The sequence below is a fragment of the Squalius cephalus genome (assembly GCF_949319135.1).
Source record: "Squalius cephalus genome assembly, chromosome: 19".
NCBI lineage: Eukaryota > Metazoa > Chordata > Actinopteri > Cypriniformes > Leuciscidae > Squalius > Squalius cephalus.
In genome coordinates, this window is record NC_137140.1 from 22,039,092 (window position 1) to 22,051,930 (window position 12,839).

The 12,839-nt window shown below is 36.8% G+C and overlaps 1 long non-coding RNA gene across 1 annotated transcript in view; it reads left to right on the top strand.

Moving 5' to 3' along the window:
• LOC307146495 overlaps positions 1 to 12,485 on the top strand; it is a 42,927-nt gene extending 30,442 nt beyond the window's left edge. The window contains exons 2-3 of the long non-coding RNA XR_013819112.1: positions 742 to 824; positions 9,532 to 12,485. This is a non-coding gene — a long non-coding RNA (uncharacterized lncRNA). The remainder of the gene's footprint in view (positions 1 to 741; positions 825 to 9,531) is intronic.
• Positions 12,486 to 12,839: the final 354 nt, after the last annotated feature.

Consider the following 12,839-nt stretch of genomic DNA (forward strand, 5'->3'; position numbering starts at 1 on the left):
TATCATGCTTGACTGCTGTTTGTGTTCATAAAAATAAGATAAAACTTGAGCCATTGAGACAGGGATATTTTTTGAAAAGGTCCTTGTATTATTCCAGTCAGATCATTTTGTTTCCATTTGAAAAGGTTTTTTTAACCTCTGCAGAAATTAACATTACTTTTGAAAAAAATAAGTTTAAATCATGTTTAAATCAAAAAAGAAAAAAGAAATGATACTTTTATTCAGCAAGGATGCATTAAATTGATCAAAAGTGACAGCAAAGACATTTATAAACTTACAAAATATTTATCTTTTCAACTTTCTATTAAGAAAACTGTTTTTGATCAGTGCTACTGTATTTTTGATTAAATAAATGTAGACTTGATGAACATTAAAAACATTTGAAAAATCTTACCATTTTGAATGATGTGTACATTCATATGATATAATAATACAAGATAATAATATAAAGAATATTATTTAATAAAAGCATGGGGTTGGGGGTTGCCATTTTGAAATCGCATACCTTTATCTCATTAACCCCCATTATTGGACGCTTTCATTCACATAATACAATAATGTCTAACTGTGAATAGCAAATTTCTACAATGGCATCGGTAACTGAGAACTATTGCATTTGTGTAATGTTACATCCATGCCATTTGATGTCAGTATAAGAAACATAGGTGTTCATTCAACCATTACATTTTTTAGACAAGAAAGTTCTGAAATCCAATTCTCTGTTTTCTCACATGATTTCAGACTGTCACAGCTCTTATCGTGCCCTCAAAATGGAGCTCTCGCATTCCTATCCGTCATGCGTTCCATCAAAGGACATCCTTAAAGTAAGTGACCATTTTAAATATTTTCTTGAGAGGACATCATATCTTATTCCATCTGGCCTGGTCTAGACCTGTTCGCTCTCCTCCTCTCTCTCACACTCTTCATTGCTTGCCTTTTCTACACTTTGCATTGTGTGCAACTAAAACTGAAATACATTTTTTGAAAAACTATATAGACATAATACTAACAATAATGACAAAAGCACACAGCAAAATTACTACAATTTTAAAATTAAAATGGGAAATACAAAAGTAAAAGCTAATTAAAAATATTATAAACACAGTGATGCTAAAATAGAAATGGTGCCTGAGAGATCGAGCTGTTTGAGGGTGTTCTTGGCACAAACAGGAGGAGGAAGTGGATGATTTGCTGGGGGGGTTGGAATAGGTAGATAAACTTTGTCCTTCCAAACAAATTACCCTGAAAACAAACAGCAGTAAAAGTAGGCCAGTTATACTTACTGCAGAGAGATGTTTGGCTCAGTATTTGTATTGTGAATCTAAACGCCGGGCTTTCTTTTTGTTTGCTTATATACAGTATCTCACGAAAGTGAGTACACCCCTCACATTTCATCAAACATTTTAGTATGTCTTCTCAAGGGACAATACTATAGAAATGAAACTTGGATATATTTTAGAGTAGTCAATGTGCTGCTTGTATAGCAGTATATATTTACTGTCCTCTGAAAATAACTCAACATACAGCCATTATTGTCAAAATAGCTGGCAACAAAAGTGAGTACACCCTAAGTGATAAGAGCTATATGTTGTTTAACCATGCAAAGCCACATGTCCTATTCATCATTTTCATGTTTTTGTCTGCTTGACAGGACCATACAAATTTGTATATCTTGTATTAAAGCAGTTCAAATTTGTGCTTTGAGTACAATTCTCTCATACAGACCACTGGGTGTTCAACATGGCACCTCATGGCAAAGAACTCTCTAAGGATTTGAGAATTAGAATTGTTGCTCAACACAAAGTTGACCTAGGCTATAAGAAGATTGGTAACACCCTGAAACTGAGTTACAGTATTGGCCAGGGTCATACAGAGATTTTCCTAGACGGATTCCACTTGGAACAGGCCTCACACGGGTCAATCAAAGAAGCTGTGCTGTGCGTCAGGTGCAAAAGCTGGCTTCAATAAACAGACGCATGAGTGCTGTCAGCATTGCTTTAGAGGTTGCTGAAGCAGAAGGTCAGCTTGTCAGTGCTCAGACCATACGCTGCACACTGCAACGAGTCGGTTTGCATGGCCGTCGTCCCAGAAGGAAGCCTCTTCTGAAGCTGGCTCACAAGAAAGCCCGCAAACATTTTGCTGAAAGCAACCTGTCCAAGAGCATGAATTACTGGAACCATGTCCTGTAGTCTGATGAGACTAAGATAAACTTGTTTGGCTCAGATGGTGTCCAGCACCTGTGTGGCGACACCCTGGTGAGGAGTGCCAAGAAAATTGTGTCTTGCCTACAGTCAAGCATGCTGGTGGTAGCATCATGGTCTGGGGCTGCATGAGTGCTGCTGGTACTGGGGAGCTAAGCTTCATTGAGGAAAACATGGATTCCAACATGTACTGCGACACTCTGAAGCAGAACATGATGCCCTCCCTTCAGAAACTGGGCCGAACGGCATGACAACGACCCCCAACACACCGCCAATATGACAACTGCCTTGCTGAGGAAGCTGAAGGTGAAGGTGATGGAGTGGACAAGTATGTCTCCAGACCTGAACCCTTTTGAGCACCTGTGGGGCATCCTCAAGCGGAAGGTGGAGAAGCACCATTTGTCTAACATCCAGCAGCTCCTTGATGTCATTATGGAGGAGTGGAAGAGGGTCCCAGCAACAACCTATGCAGCTCTGGTGAACTCCATGCCTAGGAGGATTAAGGCAGTGCTAGATAACAGAGGTGCTCACACAAAATATTGACACTTTGGACACAGTTTTGACATGTTCACTTAGGGTGTACTCACTTTTGTTGCCAGCTATTTTGACAATAATGGCTGTATGTTGAGTTATTTTCAGAGGACAGTAAATATATACTGCTATACAAGCAGCACATTGACTACTTTTAAAAGTTTTAAAAAGTTACATTTCTATAGTATTGTCCCTTGAGAAGATATACTAAAATGTTTGCTGAAATGGTAGGGGTGTACTCACTTTTGTGAGATACTATCTAATATGTTTGTCTTTGATGATACAGGTGTGTCTGATTTGTATGTCCAGGACTTTTGTGCACTGTTGTTCATTTCAGGCTTTTGTTTTGCATAATTTTCACCAGAAGACTGTGCATAGTTTGAGAGACACAAGTCTCCACACCCCTTTCCACCCAAACAATTTCTGTCTTTTGCTCTCAGTCTCTCTTTTTGTATTTCTATCTCTCCCTCTTTCTCCTTTTCTCTCTTACAAGGATAAGTATTACAGTTAATCAGATTATCACTCTTTTCTCTGAAAAGACCCAGTAGTCAGGCAGATAAAAGGGCAACCTAGAGTCCCCAGGGGTCCTGACAGACAGGGATCAAAGGAGTAGCTGATTAGCCAAAGCAATGTCGCTTTGATACCAGAAAGAAAGTGAGATAGAAAGAGTGAGCAATGAGACAGTCAGAGAGAGAGAGAATTCAGATGGATGACAGTGTTTCATCCCATGTTTCAGCAGATGTCTTGGTTTACCTGCTACAGAGTCATCTCTTTGTCCTCTTTGTGGTAGGTCATACCTTGCTTTTATTCTTTCCTCCAGCAGCAGGAAAAGACACTCTTGATCTTCCTTCTATTCAGTATTCAATTAAAAAAGAGTGTGTGTTTGTGGGAATTCCGCACATACGATAGGCTAAGTGTCTATTATGAGCCTCACCCTGTCTCGAGTCTTGTTTAGGCTTTACAGGTCAAAGTTCATCTTGCTCTGATAAACTTCATTCCATTAGTCTGATTGTGACCGACTGGCAAAGCTTGGCAGGAAGCAGTGGATAAAGTCCAGAGTGAGAATGTAATCCTCTCACATACACATTCAACCTTACATAAATCACAAGTTCATGGCAGCGCGCAGGTGATCTTTGTGCCACCCACAGGTTTGAGAAAGTTAGTGCACTAACTAACTCAGAAACTACTAGACACCCACTCGCCAGACATATACTGAAGCAGTGAACCCACTCGCCAGACATATACTGAAGCAGTGAAGGACAAACTCTTTTTCTTGAAATGTTTGATAGTATCTTTATTAGAATAATGTGTGCTTAAAAGTTAACAAATGAACAGTTCACCCAAAAATTAAAGTTCTGTTACTTATTCACCCTCATGTCATTCCAAACCTGTGTGCTGTGTCCAAACCAGGTTTTTTGAAACTCTTGCCATTTGCAGTGTATCTGAAATCACATACTTCCCTACTAGGCTATATAGTAGGTGAAAAACAAAGTATGTGACAAAAGGAGTATGTCCAATTTCACAGTACTCATTAAAGATTAGGCAAAAAGTACCTGAATGACCTACTACCAGTGAGATTCTGTAGAGAGTATGTGATGGGCATGGACACTGATAGGTCATATGATACGCCGTGAAGTAATTACTTTTTCAAAATAACTACCTATTCAAGAGAGTATGCGATTTCGAATGCAGCCATATAGTGAACCAGAGGCTGTCAGGTTTCGAAACATTCATTTGAACCGAATCTTTTAAATTAATCAATTAATTTGGTTCACCATTTGTAATAAAACATACTGTTCAGCTCACTTACTCAATGATTAAATAGCAACAGTTTGCTAGTTTTTATATATTTATTTGTTTTTTGTGATTAACGAATTACATTTCATACTGTTTGACACAAAAAGCCATGATGTTGTACGGCTTGAGAATGCTTGGAAGCACACACCACAAATGGATTACATTGAGAAGGTTTTTTTGGTTTGTTTTCTCTTTGGAGCTTAATGTGGTGGTCACCATGAATTGTTGTTGAATGAAAAATTGTGTGAGTATATTCTTATACAGATAAAAAAAAAGTCAAACAACATAAAAGTGAGTAAATTATGAGAATTTTTTTTTTGGTTGAACTTTTTCTTTAAAAATTAGTTGACGTAATATAAACCTTTAAACCCCAAATATACCTTAAATTAAATCGAAGAATGCATGTGTGTGACGTCATTTCTAATAATATCTGGCCTAAACGAAGCCAGTTTTTTTTTTTTTTTGAGAACCAAGTCTCCAGCAAAATCCTTCCGGAACATTTTGTGGCAGCTTTTATCTTCAAACTGCCCTTGGACCATGGTGATTATACGACAAGGAAATCTTTTCAGATTAATGTGTTCAGTCAGTCTGCCAAGGTTAGATAAGAGTAAAAACATGAATATACTGGAGTGGGGAAATGCAGAAGTGGTGCAAACATATCCACATCTCTATGATCAGATGGTTTCTTAACTGCTCTTTTCTTAGTTCGGCAGCAGAATGTTCGAAAACAGTTTACCAGCTTTGTTTTCATTTAAAAATAACAGGCTCATCTGAGATTGCCTGAATTACTGCTGTTGCATTTGTGCACCAACATCCATGTGGCATGCTGAAAAAAGCGTTAAAGGCTTTAAATGCGAATGTCACATGAACAAACAAGAAAACAGGTCTCATTGCATCCGCTTGTCAGACAAAGTGGTAACAACAGTACGAACTGGCGGCGATATCTATGGATTGTTAAGGTAATCAGCTATCCTAGCTAGTTCTTTTTATCTTTGCTGTTTTATTCGACTTAAATATCTAAATGTTGGTGAGAAGAAGAACAAAAAAACGTTCAGTCTGCATAAGCTATGGACATCGGTTATGCTCATCTATCTCTTTTGAAGGTATTTTGGGTAAAATGGCTCTATATTTCACAAAGCACATACAAAAGACCCGAACCGGAAGCGATGCAACCTGTTTTACAGAGTATGGAAATTTGTTGCGCATAACCCCCATTTACATGTTTATCTTTGTGAGCAACTGTACGTTAGACAAAAGTCTGTTTTCTGGCTCCGTCTGTCTTTTATTGGGTCTGTGAGGCAAACACTACATGACCACATCGGCTTTGAATGTGTGACCATCTGCCTTCATAGTAACCGCAGGAGACATTTGTTTCAGTGATGTCACATGCTTCCACCCATATGCAGACACATAGCTGGCTTTGCTTCTGTGCTATCTGGTAGTGTAGAGATGGAGAGGCGCTGGAAAGTGTTGCTGAGATAGGACCTCTCTCCTGGGCTTTTAGAGTCTGACCTCAGACCATCTCCCTGGAGATACTGAGTGAGATTGAGATACAGTTCAGACTTAAGCACACCTCTTTACACAGTCACATACTTGACCATCAATGCTGTAATGGAGGGTAAGACATTCAGATAGACTAAGTGCATGTGTGCTTATATGTATTATTTTTTTTGGCCATGTATTTCACATCAATAGAGCTCAAAGCAAACACCCTTTAGTAATGCCTTTGGACATTTACATTTACGTTTTTTATTCAGCAAGGACACATAAATGCATTATAATGTTACAAAAGTAAAGACATCACATGAATAAATTAAATGTTTAAATATATTAAAATAAATTAGTGTTTTTACTGTGTTTTTGCAGCCCTATATGCTTAAAAATGAGGAATGAGTCTAAACAAGTTTCATCATATCTCTCAAAAGCTCACTTGAGATACCATGACCCTTCTCCAACAAGAGCAGCAAAAAATGTCCTTGTCTCTAGAACTATTTTCTTCTCTGTCTAGGAATCTTATCTGGTGGCTTCTCCTCCTTAATGGTTCCATCTCACTGCAAAGTGAACAGAGTATTATATGGATGTAATGGGATTTTTATTGGTCTGCATGAATATTTGAATTCAAGAGATAGTTCACTTACAAAATAAAAGTGTTCATTTCACCCTCATGTCGTTCCAAACTGTATGACTTTCTTTCATCCCTGGACTACGAAAGGAGAAGTCATGAAGAATGTTCATGCTCCTTGCTTCCATAAAGTGGATAGTGACCAGGGACTGTCATGCTCCAAAAGGGATAAAAAAGCATTATACAAGTATTCATGCAGCTTTTTTGAGTCTTCTGAAGTCATATAGCTTTGTGTGAAGATTGAGGAACAAGCCGGTGGTCACTAGCATATTATAAGAACATTCTGCTTTATATAACTTTTTCATCGTGTTTCATGAAAATTCATACTTAATGTCATTTCAAATGACATAAAGGTGAGTAAACAATGACAGAATTTTCATTTTTGGGTGACCTATTGCTTTAAGTGTATAGTTATACAGTTCCAGCCAAAACAAATACTGAACATGACCACCAGGTTGCTATGTGACACATACACAGAAACACACATACAAACATCACTGAAAGCCTTAATAAGTTGCAGAAGACATGCATTACATAACGCCTGAGACCCTAAGGAACATAAACCACACACAAAGATGGTTAAACAAACATGTGCACTTACTCAAACACTGACCCTTAGAAAGCTTTTAGGACATTTTATGAGCACTCTCCCAAGATTACATGCTTATGACACACCCTGTAGAGACATGTTTCCTGAAAGTTTTCAAGAATGAACACTAGCATACTCATGCACACCAACACACACACCAAGCAGAGAGTAAACACAACCCGACTGTCCTTGAGCGTTTGTTTGTGCCAGCTCTTAAAGCCATGACATTTATTGATGTGGTTTTTCTTTCTTTGGCCTTTTAGTAGCATTTGAATCAGGCATTGGTCCCTTTAATCTCTTTGTAAGTTTGTTAATATGACTCTGCGTTGTCCACACTTGTCTCGGATGGAAGCATTATAATCAAAACTGGTGACTTCATATCCTCTCATACCTCAAATATAAATTATTTTAAATTATGCTGTCAAGAAACATTTATTATTATCAATGTTGAAAAGAGTTTTTGCTGATTATAATGTTTGTGGAAACTGTAATAACACTACCATTCAAAGGTATGGGGCAAGTAAGGTAAGAAAAAATACTTTAATTCAGCAAGGACATATTAAATTGATCTAAAGTGTCATTAAAGTATTTTTAATATTACAAAAGGTTTCTATTTCAAATAAATGATGTTCATTGAACTTTCTAAATCATTCAAATAATCTTGAAATCAATGGTTTCCACACAAATATTAAGCATCTTTTCAAAATTGATAATAATAAAAAACATTATTAATAATTGAGCACCAATATTAATTGATATTAACTGAGCACCAAGTCAGCATATTAGAATGATTTATGAAGGATCATGTGACCCTGAACACTGGAGTAATGATGCTGAAAATTCAGCTTTATTCACAGGAATAGATGATTATATTTTAAAAATGTATTCAAATAGAAAACATTTATTTTAAATTGTAATTATTTTTCACATTATTACTGTTTTACTGTATTGTTGATCAAATAAATGGAGCCTTGGTGAGCAGAATAGACTTCTTTCAAAAACATCAATACAGTCCTTCCTGTTGCACAGCAAATTGCAACCAGATTTTAATACTTAATAATAAAATGTGGGCGGGCGTTTTTGTGTTAGGCTTGTAGTTTTGAGTGTGTTGGTATGTGTGTTTGTATGTTTTGTCTTGTACTCTTTTGAGGCCTGCAGTTCTGACCTTTGAACTCTGTCCTTTGTTCCCTCTCTCCAGTGGCAGAATGAAAGCGATCAGTGTGTCTCTCCTGCCGAATATATCCATCTCTCCAACTGTGCCAAAGCGACTGTGTAGATTCGGGTTCTTTTGTGAGATTAACAAAACATTGGTTTAACGTTATCACATACAGCTCAGTGCATTCATAGGCCTGTGATTATACATAAATAATGATATTTTTAAAAGCAAAAATATATATTTTAATTAACTAATGTTGTTTCAGATCTGTTTGATTTTCTTTCTTCCATATATCATAAAAGTAGGTTTAGCAGGATTTTCAAGCTGTTTTTTTTTTTTCATACAGTGAATGTTAAAAGCCCTAAAAATGACCAAAAAGTACCAAAGTGCAATCATAGTAGTTCATATGACGCTTGTGCTATATTTAAAGTCGTCTGAAGTCATACAATAGCTTTATGTGTGTAGACAAACTTCTTGTGTTGCAGGTGGTTTTCATGTACCACACAAAAATGATAAAGTTTGGAATCATAGATGGAAAACCTGTTATGAATTACATATTTTACAGTAACTGCAGCATATAGAAATGATCAGTAACTTACATTTAGGGCTTTTCCTCAGCTGACATTCCATGGCCACCATTCACTGTAATTGTATAGAAACTATAGCTTAAACATCCTGCTAAAATTCTCTTGCTTTTGTTACACAAAAGAACGTCATACAGGTTTGGACCGACATGAGGTTGAGTAAATGACAACGACGACGACATTCTCATATTGGGGTGAACTATCCCTTTAAAAACCAAATCAATTTGTTTTTTTCAAAAGTTTTATAAATTCACAAGTTAAGCTCTGTTACAGTCCCATGTGTACCTAACAAGACCCATTCGATGACCTTTGACCTGAGAGGAGTAACCGTAGCCCAAACATGTCTCCTCCTGTGCCAACAAACCTGGTTCGAGTTACACTTTTAATAGGCAGGTTTAAAGAGGGCAGGGGGAGGTGGAGTGTGGAACAGATCAAAAGTGCTTTCCTAAATGTCCTTTGTCGTGACTTTGCCGTGTTTGATGTCTATGCTGTTGACTCTCTCACTCTTTCTCTACCTCGATTTCTCTCTCTCTCTCTCTCTCATTTCAAAGAGATGGAAGAGTCATCTGCCTCCCGCGGTCTGCCAACACACCGACCACCAGGGGAAGTAAGGGAGCGAAAAAAGAAAGAGGAAGAGAAAGATAACTGGAGAGATTGGACAGTCGGGAGCTTTTGAAGAGAAGAAAGACTGAATTCTGCCCCAAGAACAGCGATAACGGACATGGGGTCCCACTGGGGGATGGAACGGAGGGGTATATATGAAATATGAAAGATGAAGTGAGAGATTAGAGCGTGATAGAAAGCTTTGGTGAACACCAATTTAAAATGCTTATTTTTTAATAAATGCTTTCTTTCTTTCTTTCTTTCTTTCTTTCTTTCTTTCTTTCTTTCTTTCTTTCTTTCTTTCTTTCTTTCTTTCTTTCTTTCTTTCTTTCTTTCTTTCTTTCTTTCTTTCTTTCTTTCTTTCTTTCTTTCTTTCTTTCTTTCTAAACTGGCAGGACAGTTCTATCTGTTTGTAGTGTGGACTGTTGTCCTTTCACCTGGAGCCAAGGCTCATGAACTACATGGTCGAAAGTGTTGGGAAATCTGCGTCCTGTTTCATGGTTGGCAAACTTTTGTTGACTGAATACATCAGTTAAAGGGATAGTTCACCAAAATTTTTTAATTCTGTCATTAATTGCTCATCCTCAAGTCGTCCCAAACCGTAAGACTTTCGTTCATCTTCAAAACACAAAGGAAGATCTTTCTGATGAAATCTGAGAACTTTCTGTCGCTTCATTGACAGTCTATGCAACTACCACTTTCAAGCCCCAAAAAAGTTCTAAAGACAACATTAAATAAGCCATGTGAATCCAGTGGTTTAACCTCAATTTTATGATGTGACGCGAGAAACAACAACATAATTTACCACTTTATTTACAAAATATGAATCTCCAACGTGTTCAAGAGAGCAACATGACGCATGCGTATGTTGACGCGAGAACAGACTCGCATGTGTTCATGAGAACACCACGATGCATTCGTGTTGTGTTGACACGAGAGGACGTTGTTACGTGAACAAGACTAATATTTTGTAAATAAAGTGGTAAATTATGATTTATTGTGCATCATAAAATTGAGTATAAACCACTGGATTCACATGGATTACTTTAATGATGTCTTAACTACACTGATAAAAATGATTTTGTGGTGAAGTAAATACTACAGAAAAAAACAATGTAATTTAGATGAAAAAGTTAGTTCTACCAGAAAGACTCGGGAGAATTATTTCATCAAATCGTACATTTATTGACAGCTCAGCAAGCTGATAATATACAAAGTCATTTGGCGTAGGCCCCGACCGTAGTGCATAATCCGAGGGTATCGGATCTGCAATTCCTGCCTGAAGATGAAGGCAGGGGCGCAGCCGACCCCCCGTCGGGGAGGTATGGACAGGACCATCCTGGTGTGGGGAGGATGGGGGTAATCGTCGCTTCGGTATCTGCGAACTCAAACATGTGTAAGTACCGCTTTTATACAGTGAGCATAAGAATATGATTGGATAGAAGTGAAGGCAATAGGTGACATAGTAATTGAGTCTTCCCGGCAGAACTTATGCTAAAGCTTTCATTTCAGGCAAGAATTAAAAAAACTAGGTAAATTCTATATTAGTACTCAATTCAAGCATGTAGAAATGAAAGCGTAAATATCAACGTTATAAAATTAAGTAAAATTACTCAACTTTTCTGATACTGGTGTTCCCATCATGCACTGGGCCTTGAATAATTAATGAGGTTGATTTTTCACTGTTTTCCTGCTGTAGGATTAGTAACTTGTTACATTTGGAGTTTCAATGTCAACACATTCAAACACAAAAACGAACCATCATGTTACCGTCATTGTGTATTGTCTACTAAGTATTGAGGTCTCTGCGTTCACGCGACACGTAACTTTTGATATGGTGTCTCACACCATATCTATTGTATTAATTACTTAGATGTTTCTAAGTAAAGCATATGCTTAAAAAGTGTGGATTAATTCAATGTTATATTGTTTGAGTGAAATGTATTGCAAAGGAAACTTCAACTAGATATTACTCAACCTTTTACTAGACAAGTTAAAATAACTTATTTTCTTTGTTACTTTCACTTAACTTAGTTAAGTAGAGTTTACTTAATTCCATATGTCAAATCTACTTAAAAAATATGTGTGCAAAAACTTGCCAAATCAAAATTAAGTACATTTTACTTATTGTTTTTTTTTCCACTGTACCTTTCTGGGGCTTGAAAGGGGTAGTTGCGTAGACTGTCAATGGAGGGAGTTGTCAATTGCGTAGACTTTTCATTTTGGGTGAACTAACCCTGAGGCTTTTTCAGGCCATTTATTGAAGTTCTTTGCATGGAAGAATGAGAGAAAGGTCAAATATTCAGTGTTTTTGACAATATTTTGCGGGTATGTGCACCATTAAGGCCCATATTGAGTTCTAAACAGAGATGAGAGAGCATCGGATGAATAGATCAACAGATGGATGAAAAAGTGAAGTGAGTCAGTATACAGCTATTCACTGTCCCTGTGCCCTTTCTGTCCTCTGTGCTATTTGGATAAAATCTCTTTTATCTCCGCTGGTGCCAGCCTCTGATGCATAAACACTCCAGACTGGCTCCTTTTGCATTTGATAGAGGGAGATAAAATGAAAGGAAGCAAAAACCGCATTAGCGTTGCAGCAACAGTAAGAACATCCCGTGTCCGGCCTGTCGTTCATTTCATTTTACACTTCTTCATTTCTCTTACATAGTTCATTTCCTCCTTGAACTGTATTGAAGTCATCAATGCTAATGTGCATATATAAGAATTTATAGTGTCCTGTTGACTTGCATTTTTTGGTCAAATTATTTTTTCATTTAAGTGTGTGGGTTAATTTCGTTAACTTATTATTATTTTTAATTACACTACATGCTAATGTTGCCAGTTAAACTTATGGGTCCGAGGACATAATTTTTATAGACATTTTCACTGACTCAACTACATTGTGAAAAAAAAAAAAAAAATCTTGTGTTTCGATAAAGAAAAAAGAAATCTAAATATTTTTTTAAAAAACATTACTTGAGAAGAAAATTTACATTTTAATACATCATTTTTATATATAATAGATGTCAATATAATAATACTTTTAGAGAATACACTATAGTTCAGATTTGTTTAATGTTATTGAAAGAAGGCAAAGCTGAATTTTCAGCATCATTACTTCAGTCTTCAGTGTCACATGATCCTTCAGAAATCATTCTAATATGCAGTTATGCTGCTTAGTTTTGTTTTGAGATATAAATCTTTTTCAACAATGTAAATAACTTTTCTGTCACTTTTGATCAATTGAATGCAT